The following is a 17,041-nucleotide window of genomic DNA, read 5'->3' as shown; positions in this document are numbered from 1 at the left end:
TAACTTTAGTTCAAAACTCCAACTAGAGAATGAAGTTTTGCAAAAGATAAACCCTTATAGAATTCAACATATATAGAGACATGAAACAATAAAACCTTTATTTCACACAATATCCATTGAAATGAGCATGGATGTTAACAATAAAGGTAACCATTTTCTTCTACAACTTATGAAAACCTCAACTTTATTTAGCAAAAGGAAAAACTGCAATTAATAAGATTTGTAATAGACATTGAAACTACAATTAATAGTTTTACCTTTGTGTAGGAGGTAACCCTAAACCAATCAACAATTTTAAGAAAACTTCTTAAATGATAAACCTGAATCACTTAGTTTTTCTTCGACAATTTTGGATAGTTTTTCTACCATTGGTGGGGAAAAATAGTTCACCCAATCTCCTTTTTCTCCTTTTCTAAAGAAGTTATTTTTCTCAATGCTACCTCTACCTATTAATAAAAGATTTAAAGAATAATTCTGATGTATTATTTCAAAGAGTAGAGTACCATATATATACATTTAAGGATCCTATAATCCTTCATCTATTAAAGGAATGACAGGTGCACAAATCTGCACAAATTATAATAATATCTAAATTATAACTAACACAATATTTGATTGCCTAATATCCTTTAATAGAATATTTGGCATATCTTAACACCCCCACTCAAGTTGGTGCATGGATATCACACATTCCCAACTTGAATAGAGACTCATTAAACAATCTTCTTGATACTCCTTTGGTGAGAACATCAGCCAACTGCAATTCTGATCTTACAAAAGGAAATGAAATTATTCCAGCTTCAAGCTTCTCTTTGATGAAATGTCTATCAATCTCCACATGCTTTGTTCTATCATGTTGCACAGGATTGTGAGCAATTGCTATAGTCGAAGTATTGTCACAATACAAACTCATAGCTTCATTTTGTGTAAAGCCCAAATCTGATAGCACATTTTTAATCCACAAAAGTTCACATACACCTAGTGTCATGCCTCTGAATTCTGCTTCAGCACTAGATCTTGCTACTACAGGTTGTTTTTTACTCCTCCAAGTTACAAGATTCCCTCCTACAAAGGTAAAGTATCTAGAGGTAGATCTTCTATCATCTTTTGAACCTGCCCAATCTGCATCAGTGTACCCTTCTACCTTTAAGTTTTCATGATTTGAGAACAAAATTCCTTTTCCAGGAGCGGACTTCAAATATCTCAAAATCCTTTCAACAGCATCCATATGAAGCTTTCGTGGGTCATGCATAAATTGACTAACAACATTCACTGCATAGGTGATATCTGGACGTGTATGGCACAAATAAATTAATTTTCCTACCAGCCTTTGGTATCTTCCTCTGTCTATGCTTGCTGAATCTGAGCATTGAAAGAGTTTATGATTTTGTTCAATTGGTGTATCAGCTGGTTTACTCCCAAGCAGCCCAGTTTCCGACAGTAAATCAATAGTATATTTTCTTTGGCATAGAAAAATACCATGTTTTGATCTAGCTACTTCAATACCCAAAAAATATTTGAGGTTTCCAAGCTGTTTCATCTCAAATTCAGATGCAAGGTATTGTTGTAAACTAGAAATCTCATCTTGGTCATTTCCTGTAACAATCATGTCATCTACATATATAATCAAAGCTGTAATTTTTCCTTTTCCTCTCTTAAAAAATAAGGTGTGATCAGAGTTACTTGCTCTATAGCCAAAAGCCTTCATAAACTTGGTAAACCTTCCAAACCATGCTCTTGGGGATTGTTTTAATCCATATAAAGCCTTCTTTAATTTGCAAACCTTCATTCCAATTGAATCAGTCATGCCTGGTGGAGAATCCATATAAATTTCTTCTGAAATTTCTCCGTGTAGGAAAGCATTTTTCACATCAAATTGTAGAAGAGGCCAATCTTGGTTTGCAGCTAGCGACAAAAGTATTCTCACAGTATTGAGTTTGGCTACTGGTGCGAACGTCTCTTGGTAATCTACACCATAAGATTGAGTGTAACCTTTAGCCACAAGTCGTGCTTTATACCTCTCAATAGTTCCATCAGCTTTATGCTTAATTGTAAAGACCCATTTACAGCCCACAGTTTTCTTCCCTTTTGGTAAGGACACAAGATCCCAAGTGTTGTTTTTTTCTAAAGCTGCCATCTCCTCAACCATTGCTTTGGCCCATCTAGGATCTACCAAAGCTTCATGTACATTACTAGGAATAGAAATTAAAGATAATTGAGATACAAATGATGCATATGACTGAGATAACCTGTGAGATGACACATATTTACTAATGGGATATTTAACTTTGGCTTGGAGGTCTGGTTCATATTTAACTGGAGGTTGACCACGGTTAGAACGAGGTGGAAGAATATATTGAACAGTAGTAGACTCAGTGTTTGGTGTGCTGGTGGTCTCACGCAGACAAGAATCAATTCCATCTAAATTAGTATTATCAGAGATAGGATCAGAAGGTACCTCTGAAGAGTCAAGTTGAACCTGTGGAGAAGATTGAGCCAATTGGTTATGATCAGAAGACACTGTATTATCCAGAAAAGAAGGGTCCATATTTAGGATTGGCTCACTTCCTTTAGAATGATCCTCACACAATAATTTATCTTCACAATCAAACATACCAACATCATGATTATGCACTTCACTTTCATTGCCTCCCTGAAGTGGAGAATCAACATAAAAAAATTCATGCTCATTAAATGTCACATCCATAGAAATATAAAATTTCCTTGATGGTGGATGGTAAGCACGATAACCTTTTTGAGTTGATCCATACCCAACAAAAACACATTTGATCGCTCGTTCTTCAAGCTTTGTACGTTGATGTGGGTGTAAGTGAACATATATAACACATCCAAAAATATGAGGTGGTAAATAAACTATGGGAGGAAGGATACAATGATCAGAAAACACATCAAAAGGCCTTCGAAAGTTAAGCACACTAGAAGGAGTTCGATTAATTAAATAAACGGCAGAGCTCACAGCCTCACCCCATAAATGAGATGGGACATTACCATCTATCAAAAGTGATCTTGTCACCCCTAATATATGTCTATTTTTCCTCTCAGCCACTCCATTTTGTTGTGGTGAATAAGGACATGTAGTTTGATGCAAGATGCCTTTAGAGTTCATGAACTCTATTAATTCAGTCTTAAAATATTCTCCTCCATTGTCTGATCGAATGACCTTAATAGATGTGTTAAATTGTGTAACAATAAAATGATAGAAGGAACGAACCACATCACACACATCACTTTTATATTTAAGCAAATATACCCAGGTTACCCGAGTACAATCATCAACAAAACTGATAAACCATTTTTTTTCATTATGTGTAGATTGCGGGGCAGGGCCCCAAACATCTGTGTGAATTAATGAAAAAGGAAAATTAGTTTTGTTATTGCTTAAAGGAAACACAACACGATGAGTTTTTGCCAAAACACAAGTTTCACAAAAAAAATCAGAAATATTGCATTTATGAAATAGTGATGGAAATAATTTTTTTAAATAACCAAAAGAGGGATGTCCCAACCGTCTATGCCACAACCAAATTTCTTTTTTGTTTTTATCTTGTATGTGATCGTTCGCAAGACAAGTCAATCCTTTTTTATGGTTTGATTGTGAGACATTTTCAAGATAATACAGTCCTTCACTCTCTCTACCACTAGCAATCTTCTCCTTGGAATGGATGTTCTGAAAAAGACAGTGGGTTGGGTAAAATAAGGCAACACAAGAATGTGATTTGGTTAACTTGCTGACGGAGATAAGATTACAGTTTAATGTAGGAACAAATAAAACATCCGGAATCGATAAGGAGGGTGAGAGGGATATAGTACCTATACCTTCAATAGGAGATGAGACCCCATTGGCATTAATAATAACAGTTTTAGAACAATTAGAGGAAAAATTAGTAAATATATGAGGATCACAAGTCATATGATCAGTAGCACCCGAATCAATTATCCAATCACTATCCTTAGTAACAACAGAAAGATTAAGGGCAGAGTTAGATATACCTGACTTGGTCACAAATCCGCCAGCCGTAGAAATATAACTCTTGGAAGCAGCGGAAGTTCCAGAATCATGTTTCTCCGATTGATTGTCATCAGAAGAAGTCATCATAAATATTTAATGAAAAAAGGCACTGATTCCTATATCTTAGAGGATATCAGTGTTGGCTCTGATACCATGTTAGTAGTGGGTTTTAAGCCTAACTCAACCCCACAAAACCGGCTTGTAGGGTGAGGTTTGCATCCACTTATAAACTAAGAATTGACCTTATCTCTAGTCGATGTGGGACTTCCAACACACCCCCTTCACGCCGAGGTATAGACATCTCGTGCGTGATAGTAGAAATTGGGTGGTCCGATAACGACCCGATAGCGGGTGGAATAGAAGAATAGAATGCCCACTTAGAACTCGCTAGGATAGGTTTTAACCATGGCTCTGATACCATAATAAAAGATTTAAAGAATAATTCTGATGTATTATTTCAAAGAGTAGAGTATCATATATATACATTTAAGGATCCTATAATCCTTCATCTATTAAAGGAATGACAGGTGCACAAATCTGCACAAATTATAATAATATCTAAATTATAACTAACACAATATTTGATTGCCTAATATCCTTTAATAGAATATTTGGCATATCTTAACACCTATCACTCCAGATTTATGCACTTCCAAATCCTTCATCTTCTCAAAACTGCAGAACTTGATTATGCTTTCAATCACTCCATTGCTCTCCTCTTCCTCGGTGAAAGGACAACCTAAAAACTCTCCAATTCTCCTGACATGAAAACCTGGGTTGTCCTTAAGATCCTCGTACTTCAAGAACATAACTTTGTCTGGTCTGGCTACACTCTCATTCCAAAAACCTAGCATGTGACTCCACCATGGACCATAATCCATTACCCATTGCAGTACATCTCAAAAGCTTCCTCCTTTGTTACTGCAGGTAAAGAAAGTGGCCTAACTTTGTTGAAGTAAGTCCATGCAGAAACAAAATTGTCAAAAGGGTGTCTGCAGATGTAGATTATCTTGCAAGAAGAGTCCTTGATTGAGTTGGGAGAGAGGGAATGGAGTGTGAGTGCCAAAGATTTTTAAGTAATTTTATATTGTTTTTAGTTTATAATTAAAAAAAAGTTATAGTTTTTAAATAAATGTATTTTAGTAATAAATTTATTTGAACTCAATTACCGAATAAGATTTTTAATTATTTCAATTTTTACTAAGATTATAATTTTTTATTATTATCTTAAAAATTAATTATTTCAACATTTATTGTATTGAACCAATTATTTATCCAATATTTAAATATTTATATTTTTAATTGTGTTTTTTACGTTGGTGCTCTTGCTATTAAATATGTATTCTACATTTTCCCACGTACTTTAATTACCATGTTATTCATATATAGTTTATGGCTTGAATGTTTTATTATGTATTTATACATTTAAGGTAAAACATTATTCTTTGTCCATATAAATCATGAATTTTTCGTCATGTATTATATTTATATTAATATTTAGGATCAAATATATTCTTTGTACATACAAATACGGCAACACTCGGTTTTACTCTTTAAAATTGTAAATTTTTCCTTCTTTTGTCAATCATGTTTTGAATTGTGTAATATATGATATTTATTTTCATTTACCACACCAAAAGAATATTGTTTTATTATAAAGATAAAGGTTAACATCTTATATATTTTCATAAATGAGGGAGAAAAGGAAATATTAATTTAGGATCATAATATTTATTATAGATATATGTTTATTCATCACATACCAAAGGCTGACTTTTTTAGTTCTTGTTTCGACGGTGTCCGGGCGGACCCTGCAAAAACACACGAGCTTACTGTTGAAGGCGGACGGGCGGACGACGAATGCTGAAGCCGGGCGGATGAGTGGTCACGAACCGACGCAAGCTTCACTGGCGGGCGGCACCGAGATGAACGATCGCTCTATGCTCCAAACTGGGCGGACGTCCTCCAATCCGGACGGATGGTCCTTCCCTCTCTGTTCCAAGCTGGACGGGCGTCCTCCCTCTCCTTAGCGCTGCTCCACCCTCCCAGTGGGGAGGGGCCGAGTACCTGCTAAAGGCACTCCGACGCTCAAGTCAGTAATATGACAGGGCGTTCAATAATGCATGCATGTGTTGCGTTCTAAGCCATGTCTCTAGAAAACATACCTGAGACCTTTATTTATACTGATCGTAATGGGCTTTTACCTTTTGGGGGCCTCGAAACGGCCCAATAATACCTTAATCTTTATTAAGGACTTAATGTGTCATTAGCATTTAACCGTGTAATCAGCGAAGTGCGTCGGTTGGGAATGATGGTCGGTCGGGGATGTTACCCTAGGTGGGCGTCCAGCTCTTGGGCGGACGTTGATTCCTTGGGCGGACGTCCAACCCTTGGGCGAACGTCCAGCTCTTGGGCGAACGTCCTCCTCTGGGCGGACGTCCTACTCTGGGCGGATGTCCTCTCTTTGGGCGGCGGACGTGCTACTTCTTGGGCGGACGTCCAGCTCTTGGGCGAACGTCCACTCCTTGGGCGGACGTTCCATACTGGCGGACGTTCCACACTGGGCGGACGTCCAGCTCTTGGGCGGACGTCCATTCCTCGGGCGGACGTTCCACATTGGGCGGACGTCCAGCTCTTGGGCGGACGTCCACTCCTCGGGCGGACGTCCACCTCTGAGATGGTTGGCCGCTCGTTCGGTCCTGATTCCTGGGCGGACGTCCTTCGACGGTCGTCCGGTTTCTAAGGACGGACGGTCCTAGACTATTTGGCGGACGTCCGGATTACTGGGCGGGCGTGTCTTATGCCGGGAGGACCTATCAGTACAGTTCTTATTGCAAATTAGTGTGATTTATTCTTCCTCTTTTTAGGGGATGACCACATAAATGATTTGGTTGTGCTGAAGGTTTACTGGACAAAATTCTACATGTATGTGATTTGTTTTTATACACCTTAGAGCATTTTATTGGGTTTTTTAAGTAATAAAAATTCTGTGTTTGATATAAAAGGGTTCTATTAATTTTATTAATTTTATTTTTACTGATAAAATAAAATATTATTATAGATAAATATTGGTTATAGTGTAACTTTGCTAACATTGAAGTTCCTTTATTATGGTGAAGATAACATATATTCTTTTTAATGTTTAAGATTTTGCTTTAAAAATATTCCTTTCATCTTCTTTGGTACTTTTAAAATGATTTTTTTTCATAATATTTTAATTAAGTTGAACCAACTTTGATACGAATTATCTTCAACAGGTTACTCATATCATAATTCAGTTTATCGTTATTTGTGAGTCTCACGTGATTACTTAGTAAGTTTAAAGTTTGGTAGAAGTCCTACATCGACTAGAAAAAAGGTCAATTTATAATATATAAGTGAAGTGCAAACCTCACCTTACAAGCCAGTTGTGTGAAGTTGAGTTAGACTTAAAAACTCACTTTCTAATATGGTATCAAAGTCAAGTTAGAACTTATCCTAACGATATTTCTTGTTTGACATTTCTATTCCACCCACGTCGACCAGAGAAAATATCAATTTCTTTAATTTTTTACTTTTAATGTAATTTTTAGTGAGTTGGTAATTATACACTTTTTAGTTTTTTATTTTAATTTACATTTATGTGTCATTACATTCTCTTTATTATAACTTTATAGATGACAAATAAAAAGTAACCACAAGTGCAACAATTTATGTTTACGACCGTAATAAACTACAATTTAGAGGTGATCGTGGTAAGAAAAGGAAAAATAAAAATATTGTAACTAAACGTGTTGAATAGTGTAATCCAACAAATCTAGGGTTCTATTTATAATTAGAATAACAAAACTATTTTACTCGCGTGTATACATGTACTTTGTGTAAATACTGGAAATGAGAAATACTTTTTTTCTCTCCAACAATTTATGTATTCCTTCCTTTGATTGTCTTTCTTTATCTTCGTGTCTCCCTTGTGTGTGAGGTGTCCATTGATGCAGGTGCATAAATTAAAAGAGGAATATGTGAGTGAGGGGTGAGCAAATAGCACAATATCATCGTGGTGAGTGTTAGGATAAGTTTAAGTTTAAGAAATTTATTGGTAATTTTGTAAAAATCTTATTTAATTTGATTTTGATAGAGATAAAATAGAGATTGGTAGTTTTGCCTCAACTTCTTTATGGATTTCAAAGGTTGGATCCATAAGCCCATTAACGATCCAACTTCTTTCTAGATTTTCAAAGGTTGGATCCATAAGCCCATTAACGACCCAACTTCTTAATGAATTTTTAGAGCTTGGATCCATAAGCTCAACTGCACCATGTGCTTTATAGCTTTGACGGTGTTACAAATCTCCAAAAATGTAGTCAAGTGGGTGTATGATTTCTTATAAATTAACCTTTGAAACTGATTATTATATGCTAAATGCATAAGAGCAAACTTCATCTCCATGTTGATTGCATTCACCACTCATCTGACAATATTGTTGAAATTTAATGTCTTCATGAACGTTGAATAATCTTCTAAGGTACATTGTCTCTAAACTTCCTCCTCAACCATATATACCTATTCTTTTTTATCTAACGAATGAAGATGCGAGGAATCTGATAATTGCTTCTCGTGATTCCCTAAAAAGTCTTCTTTGTATATAATTATTTCTTTAGACTACTCATTCAATTTTAGGATCGTAAAGTAATTGATCAGTCATAATCATGTCTCTTATATAAAATAAGAAATATATATATATATATATATATATATATATATATAATTTAAACTATACATTAAAACTGGAAATAAAAAAATGTATATACAAAATTAATCCAAAATTGGTAAATAAAACACAATTGACTAAACAAAATGTTAGTTCTTAGTGATGACCAAAAAGTTGTTAAGATATTAGCAAGTGTATCAAATTGTACAAATAATAAAATGGAAAGTTAAGATATCATTTTTTCAAGAGACTTGCGCTTGATTAATAAAACCATAATTATTTAATGATTACGATCGAGAACTTTAAAATAGTGATTTTTTAATAAAATAAATCTAAAATTCTTGAAAGCAAATAAATTTATGGAATTAACAATAATGCAGAGATTTCAGTGAGGTTGGATTTCATGTTCTAATTCACCATGAGGACAATGAACAATATACTTCCAATTTTTACTTTAACATTTACACCACAAGCTAACAAGCTCTAATTCATTAGAGACAAGTGTTGGAAGTCCCACATTGACTAGAGATAAGGCCAATCCATAGTTTATAAGTGGGTCCAAACCTCACCTTACAAGCCGGTTTTGTGGGGTTGAGTTAGGCTTAAAGTCCACTTCTAACATGGTATCAGAGTCATGGTTAGAGCCTATATATCCTAACGATATTTGTTGTTTGTTGGGCATATTGTTCCACCCGCTATTGTTTAATCCCACACTCGAGATGTATATACCTCGGCGTGAGGGGGTGTGTTGGAAGTCTCACATCGACTAAAGATAAGGCCAATTTATAGGCTTAAAGTCCACTTCTAACATGGTATCAGAGCCATGGTTAGAGCATATCATAGCGATAATCGGTTTTGTGGAGTTGAGGGAGTTGAGTTAGGCTTAAAGTTCACTTCTAACAACAAGTTTAAACCTTACTAATAAAAACTCTAATCCCTTAGATGTTTTTACCAAAAGTTTGCATTAAATTCATATGTTTAAAATGACTAATTGATAAAACTCTATGTCTAGAGGAAATATCTATACTATCCTAATCAATGTTCTAAATTATTTTCCAATAATTAGATACTATCAAATAAACAATCAATAGTTATGGAATTAAGAACGAGAACAAAACATAAGAGTATTGGAAAAGAAGTATATGATATAACCGAAATCATAAATAGTGAAGATATATATATTATATTCAAGATCAATGAAAGTTAGTTACTCATAAACATTTTAAGCACTAGAAAAGAGAAACATGATGAAAAATATGAAGATAATGAGTGTCACCAGCCTTTAGAATGCGCATATATTATTTCTCTTTTAGGGTTAGTTCCTTATTCCCCAAAATATGATTTTTTAAATCTATGGCGCATTATATTTAATGAGTTTTGCTAGTACTGTCAAAATGGATTGTAATTTTTTTATGCGGGTTAATTTTCAACTCGGTTCACTTAGAACCCGACTCACCGGGTTGAACCCATTGTGAGCCGGGTTGGCTCACCAATCCACCTAATTTAATTTAATTATTTATTATTTGTATTTCAAATATTATTAGTTAACATTTTTTTATTATATTGTAGATGATGATAAAGAAGAAGATGTTTCAAAAGAGAAAAATATTATAGATTTATATATTCAAGACTCTAATATTATAAATTGACAAGTGATACAAAAATTATCAATATTAAAAACTTATTTGTTCGCCTTTTGTACATGTTTTTATATTACACTTGGATTGTATGATAATTTATTTATTTATTTTGAATTGTCTTTGGAATTTAACATCATTTTAGTGTGAAATTTATTTAAATTTGAATTAAAAAACATTATAATTTTTTTTATTTAAAAAAAACTTATAATTAAATGAATTAGTGAGTCGAGTTAGGTTGGCTCACTAAGTGACCAATCGTGGTGGGCTGGGTCAGGTCGATCTGGATAATTTTTGCAATGTGCGCTTGTAAGGACCGTGTCCTTTATGCTTTTATTATTATTTTTTTTTATTTTATTAGGAGTGGAGGACAATTAGTGCTGTAGCGTTTTGGTTGTATTGAGAAATTAAGAAGAGCAGCAACAGGTTTGCTCTCCGTGATTTCTCTCATTTTGGCACCATTCAAACGCGTAGGAGAATAAATTTGGGGAAGGGGTTCTGCACTGGGGGAGGTTTTGTTGCTTTATTTTAGTGAAGAACGTGAAGTTCAAAGTTGCTGGAGAGGAAAGAAGCTTAGTTCTGCAAGTCTTGGAGGAGATTGAAAGGTGTTCGGTACTACATCTGGAGGAGTGCAAGGCTTGCTGGGAGAGAAGAAGTAAAGAGCTTTGGAGTTGGAAGGAAATCCAGACACTTGTATTTCTAGGTTCAAGATTCACAATGGAAGTCTTCAAGAGGTAAGGGGAGCTAGATACTTTGTTTGATTGATTGTATATGCTTTGTATGATGCAAATCTGGGTAAAATCTGGGAAGAAAGGGTTGAATTTGATGTTTCTGGAAATCTGCAATTCTGCAGAAATTCTGCAGAACCGTTCGTCCAATTTGGTTTCAAATTGGACGTTCGTCCCAAAATGGCTTAGCCAATTTTTGAACGTTCGGTTATTTGCTGAACGTTCGTCCAAATAGACAAATTTCCGAACGTTCGTCCAAATTATTCGAGCGTTCGTCTTAGGGGACGTTCGTCCAAGTATTCGTTCGAGTGAACGTTCGGTATTTTCTGACCGTTCGTCCAACATAGCCAAAGTCTGAACGTCCAGTTTTTTATACGCTGAGCGTTCGGTTTTCAGTTGACGATCGTTCGCGTTCGTTTGAGATTAGCGCTCGTTCTACTTTTGAGTGAGCGTTCGTCCTGACTTCGCGTTCGTCCTAAGTTGGCGTTCGTCCTGCGTTCGGCGCGCGTTCGTCCAAGTTGTCACCCAATTTTGAGCGTTCGTTCTTCGTAGTTTGACGAGCGTTCGCGCTCGTCATGAGAAGCGTCCTGCCGAACGAGCGACCCTGGCCGAACGATCGTCCTGCCGAACGAGCGACCCTGGCCGAACGAGCGTCCTGCCGAACGAGCGACCCTGGCCGAACGAGCGTCCTGGCCGAACGAGCGTCCTGGCTGAACGAGCGTCCTGCCGAACGAGCGACCCTGGCCGAACGAGCGTCCTGCCGAACGAGCGACCCTGGCCGAACGAGCGTCCTGCCGAACGAGCGACCCTGGCCGAACGAGCGTCCTGGCCGAACGAGCGTCCTGGCCGAACGAGCGTCCTCTGGCTGAGCGAGCGTCCTGCCGAACGAGCGACCCTGGCCGAACGAGCGTCCTGCCGAACGAGCGACCCTGGCCGAACGAGCGTCCTGCCGAACGAGCGACCCTGGCTGAACGAGCGTTCTCCACTGTTGGACGAGCGTCCTCCTCTGTTGGACGAGCGTCCTCCACTGTTGGACGAGCGTCCTCCACTGTTCGACGAACGTCCCCCACTGTTGGACTTGGTATTCTCAGACTCCGATCGTAAACGTTCTGTATTGATGATAGGTAGTTCGGTTTTATTTATGTTCTTTCCTAGATAGAAATTGTCTGTAATGAACGTTCGGTATTAATTTGATAGTCTTAAGTTCCAATCTTAAGCGTCCGATATTATTATGTGATTAGTAATTTATAGCGTTCATTCAAATAGGATCTAATCAAACAGTGTTCAGTGAATAACGTTTGGCAGATAGCGATCGTCCAGTAGCATTCGTCCAGTTGAGTTTGGTGAACAGTTCTCGTTCAAATGTATTCTACTTTTAGTATTGGATTCTAAGTTGGATGAAACTATGAGTATAAATGTTTGGAATATAGGATGTAATGTGATATGTGTGAATGCATGAGGTATGATAATTATTGTGATGTATGTATTCTATGACATTGATATGAGATCATGCATTTACTCATGATATGAGTATTGTGGGGAGGTTTTGTAATGGTATAATGTGAGTTGAGGAACGAGTATGGTATGAATCTCATGGAGAGATTCTGAAAAGTTATGTTGTTAGTGTATATGTTGATGTTGAGGGTCCCGTAGTTGGAGGTTATCCTGATACTCTAATAATTCATCCAGTCTCATGTAGAGAAGGATGAATTATGTGGTGAGAGGAGCAGGAGGTCCTGGTCTATGTGCCGGTGTTGGACATAGTGAGGGGACTAACCTTGTGAATGGTATGAAGTATCTTGGAAGTGTATTTGTAAGAAAAAGTAGGAGTCATCACAAGTGCATAACCTTCCGTGACCGCTCATCAACGTATCATCTGGATGAATGTATAGTAAGAATTGTGGTATGATGGTATATGAGGATATCTGAGATAAATTTTATATGATGTTTATATCAAAGCATTTATGCATGTTTTATAATTTTTGTGTTGTATGTTAGCTAACCCTTACTTATTTGTGCATGTATCGGAAAAATCTTATTTTTGCGATGATCGTATAACGTTTTTGTTGTACGGGAGCAGATGAAGGATTGTCGCGTGATCCGGTGCGAATGAAGAAAGAGATGGAAGACCAAATTAGAAAGATTCAATGTTTTATATTTGTAGTTAATTTTGAGCTTAAAATATATGTATAGGGTTAAGTGTGAGGTTACGGGGTGTTACTGTAAATGTATTATTATAGTATTTTTTTTGTTGAGTTTGAATTTGATAGGGTGATTTTTGAGATGTTACAGCGCTTGTCGAATCAGGCCAAACTGATTAGGCCTAAAAAATATGCTTGAATGAATTGTAATTGAATTCTTGACATATTCGTCAATCTTATGGGATTTTCACTTATACAAAATATTTCACAAATAAAAACCAAATACTTTTATTTCCAAAATTATATATTAAAACCTTAATTTTTTTAAAAGTAATAATAAAAATACCAATAAAGGATAAAAATAATCATAATAAAAAACAATGATCATCGACTAAAAATAAAATCAATTTATCATATATAAGTGATGTAAAATTGATCTTACAAGTCGATTTTGTAAAGTTAAATTATATTTATAGTTCACTTCTTAGCATGTTATCAATACATGAATTACACTTTATTATAGCGAAACTTGTTGTTTGTCGGTTCTATTGTTTTTTTTGTTATCAGAATGGTATTGAACCATTGATTAATGTTTAATATCATATTTGATATGTATATATCTTGATATAAGAGAGATGTATTATAAGTTTTATGTTAACTAAAGACAAAATCAATTTAAAAAATAAGTGAGTGCAATCACTTTATAAATTATTTTTTTAAAGTTAAATTATACTTAAAATCTATTTTTTTAACAAACCTTTAATGTAATCAATGATATATGTTTAAAGAAGGTTATGTACTTCAGTGAATAGTATACATGATAAATAGAGTTCGATCCTAAGTTGTGGACTTTAATGGAGGCTAAGGCATAGAAGGATGTTACAGAAAGATAATAAGAGTGAGATTAGCAAAAGTGGAAGCTGCAAATACAAAGTGGAAATATATTTCGGATTGCACGAAAAATGTAATTTAATTACTTTAAAAACTTTCTTTTTATCAGTAAAGGATGCAGGAATAAAAAACGATGATATGTTGCTTTGTACATAAGCAAGAATGTGAGGATCTTTGACCTGTCTAAAGCTTGAGATAGAAGAGTGATGATGAGGACCCTACAAAAAAATGGTATCCAGAAATTGATGTGATAAGTTTCCAATTATGATCTGAAATTTGGTCCCTTTTTATCCTTTGGGGCATCATAATTTCATCAAAGAAACTCCATTTTCATCAAATTATGTTATGTCTGGAACACAACTGGCACCAACTTGGGAGACTTTAGCCAACCTCATAATGTTTATGCAATTCAACACAACCACATACACATAAAGCTCAAACCAATAATCATTTCAAAGCAAATTCCTTTTTAGATTTTGTGTATGTGCCAATTCATTGTTTAAAGTTTGAATCCCACGAGGTGAAGTGAATCGAAAGCCCACCACATGAAATGAAATCTCACCATTCACACTTCATAACATAACATAACATGCTTTCACAAATCTCACATCTTTTCACTTTTCTTCAATGCTTCTTCTCTCCTCCACTCACACGTGTGCCCAGTGAGAACCTCACATCATAATAATGTGGACTCATGTTTTAATATATATATATATATATATATATATATATATATATATATATATATATATATATATATATATTTATTTATTTTTAAAGTTTGAAATTAAACTACAAATGTAAAAATATGAAAACTAAAATCATATTTAACCATTTAATATATTATATGATTATCATAGTTGAAAACATTTTAATTTATTTTACTAAGATGTTCAATTAGATTAAAATTATGGAGTTAGTAAACATTAAAATGAATAATATTTCGTATCATCTTAACGTTGTCGTTTTTTATTGGTTTAATGTGTAAGCTTATTAATACATATTATATGATGATTATTCTTTTATATAAAGATATTGAGTGTTCTTTTTTCTTTTTTGTAAGTAAACATTAATTGTAGAAAAGCATAAAATAATATATATTTTTTGTAGATCTCAAATATCTTTTTCGGAAGGAAATTATATTTGAACGGAATATATACCAAAAGGAACAAAGTCAATTTTAAGAATAAAGTAGATATAAGTTTGAAAATTCAGCATCATAAATAGTATGTATGTATGTATGACTACGACTTATACCATGTTAAAATTCAATTTGTGGGAAAAGTATGGATAGAGGTGTAATAAAATGAAATAACTTCAAAATATTGTACAATAAATTGGTTCAAAGTTTAAAAGGATATGTTTTGAATTGAATTGAATTATTTTTGGAGATACATTGTGAATTATATGAAATAAAGTTAACACTATACCTATATGTTCTAAAAAATTATATGTTAATTTATGTTGGAATATATTTAATACTATATGTGTTTTGTCAATTTCTTGGTAAATGTTGACCATATGTATTTGACTAATTCGATCATGATTAAGACGAAATTTATCTACCTTTTAAAGTAATATTTATATATTTTTTTATTGAAAATAATTCTTATTTTTTATCTCTATGTTTTAAACTATATAGATTTTCATTTCTTGGTTGATTGATGAAGTGCTGACATGATTTTAAAGTTTTAAACTCAATTTACAAGATTTTAATTTGCAATATTCTCATAAATTGATTTGTCTCTTTCTTGCAAAAGATTGACTATTTTGTTGCTTTTTCATCATAAGAAAATGTATACACTTTTTGGGCTTACTTTGTTAAGAATGATACATTTTAATTCTTTTATATGTTTTACGAGATTTCTTGACTTTACAGTTAATTTTATAACATATATATTGTTTAAAATATGCTCTATCGGTAAGTGTTAATATTATTTGAAACTTTTCAACATTATGCAAGCTACCGTTAAAAAATACAAATTTGGAGTTAAATCATTTTTTTTTACTCTTTTATGCTTGATTTATTATATGGTTCATTCTTTTCATTTTGAAATATTTTAAAGAGCAATTTATATGATTTTAATTTGCAATGTTTTCATAAATTGCTCTACTTCTTTCTTGCCTATCCAATGACTTCAAAGATTGGTTAAAGGTATTTAACGTCAAAAACCAACAGCCAATTCAAAATGTTGAATTTTAATACGAATTACCCTGTAATATATTATTGTATCATATATTATTGTGTGCGTAACCTTCATAAAAAGGACAACATTGTCACATGTACATATATACGCAATTCCACTCAATCTTAAAAAATGTGTCACGTATCCATTTCAATTATTTAAGTCATCACTCTCTAAATGTAATTTATGTTATAATAGAATGGATCATATTAATTCTATTTAAAAAATATAAAAACTCAATTGAAAAAAGAAATATATAGAGAAAAAAGTTAAGTCATAAACCAATTAAACTTATATTAAAAATTAAAATTTTATCTTTTGACCAAACATCTTTTTGTAAGGTTTGTGTATCAACCTACTCACTCTTCTATCTCTAACTTCCAAAGAGGGAAAGACTGTCTTTGACCTTTTTTATTAAAAAAAATAATAGAGCATGTGACATATGTTTTACGTATTTAAACAAAAAAAAATCACCGTAAAGAAACAATAAAATAAAAAAAATATTAATAAAGTCATTTTCACTATCACTCATTTACCATTATTTATTTGCAAGCACCATAATGAAAATGATTAAAATATCATGTCAATGTAAAACAACAAATTAATTAAGCTTTGCTATCATTTTATCGTACCTCACATAGTGTGTACTCACATCGTGATTATATATATATTTTGCCACTCGTGGAAAAAGTAAACTCAGAAAACCCTTATAAAATCATTATCACAATACAAATCCTT

The 17,041-nt window shown here is 33.9% G+C and overlaps 1 pseudogene; it reads right to left on the bottom strand.

The window, feature by feature from the left end:
• Positions 1 to 294: 294 nt before the first annotated feature.
• Positions 295 to 5,097, bottom strand: LOC108339073 (cytosolic sulfotransferase 14-like; annotated as a pseudogene).
• Between the last annotated feature and the right edge of the window lie 11,944 nt (positions 5,098 to 17,041).

This window comes from Vigna angularis, chromosome 5 (assembly GCF_016808095.1).
Source record: "Vigna angularis cultivar LongXiaoDou No.4 chromosome 5, ASM1680809v1, whole genome shotgun sequence".
Lineage (NCBI taxonomy): Eukaryota > Viridiplantae > Streptophyta > Magnoliopsida > Fabales > Fabaceae > Vigna > Vigna angularis.
The sequence above is the reverse complement of the archived record's forward strand: the minus strand, read 5'-3'. Positions and strand labels throughout refer to the sequence as shown.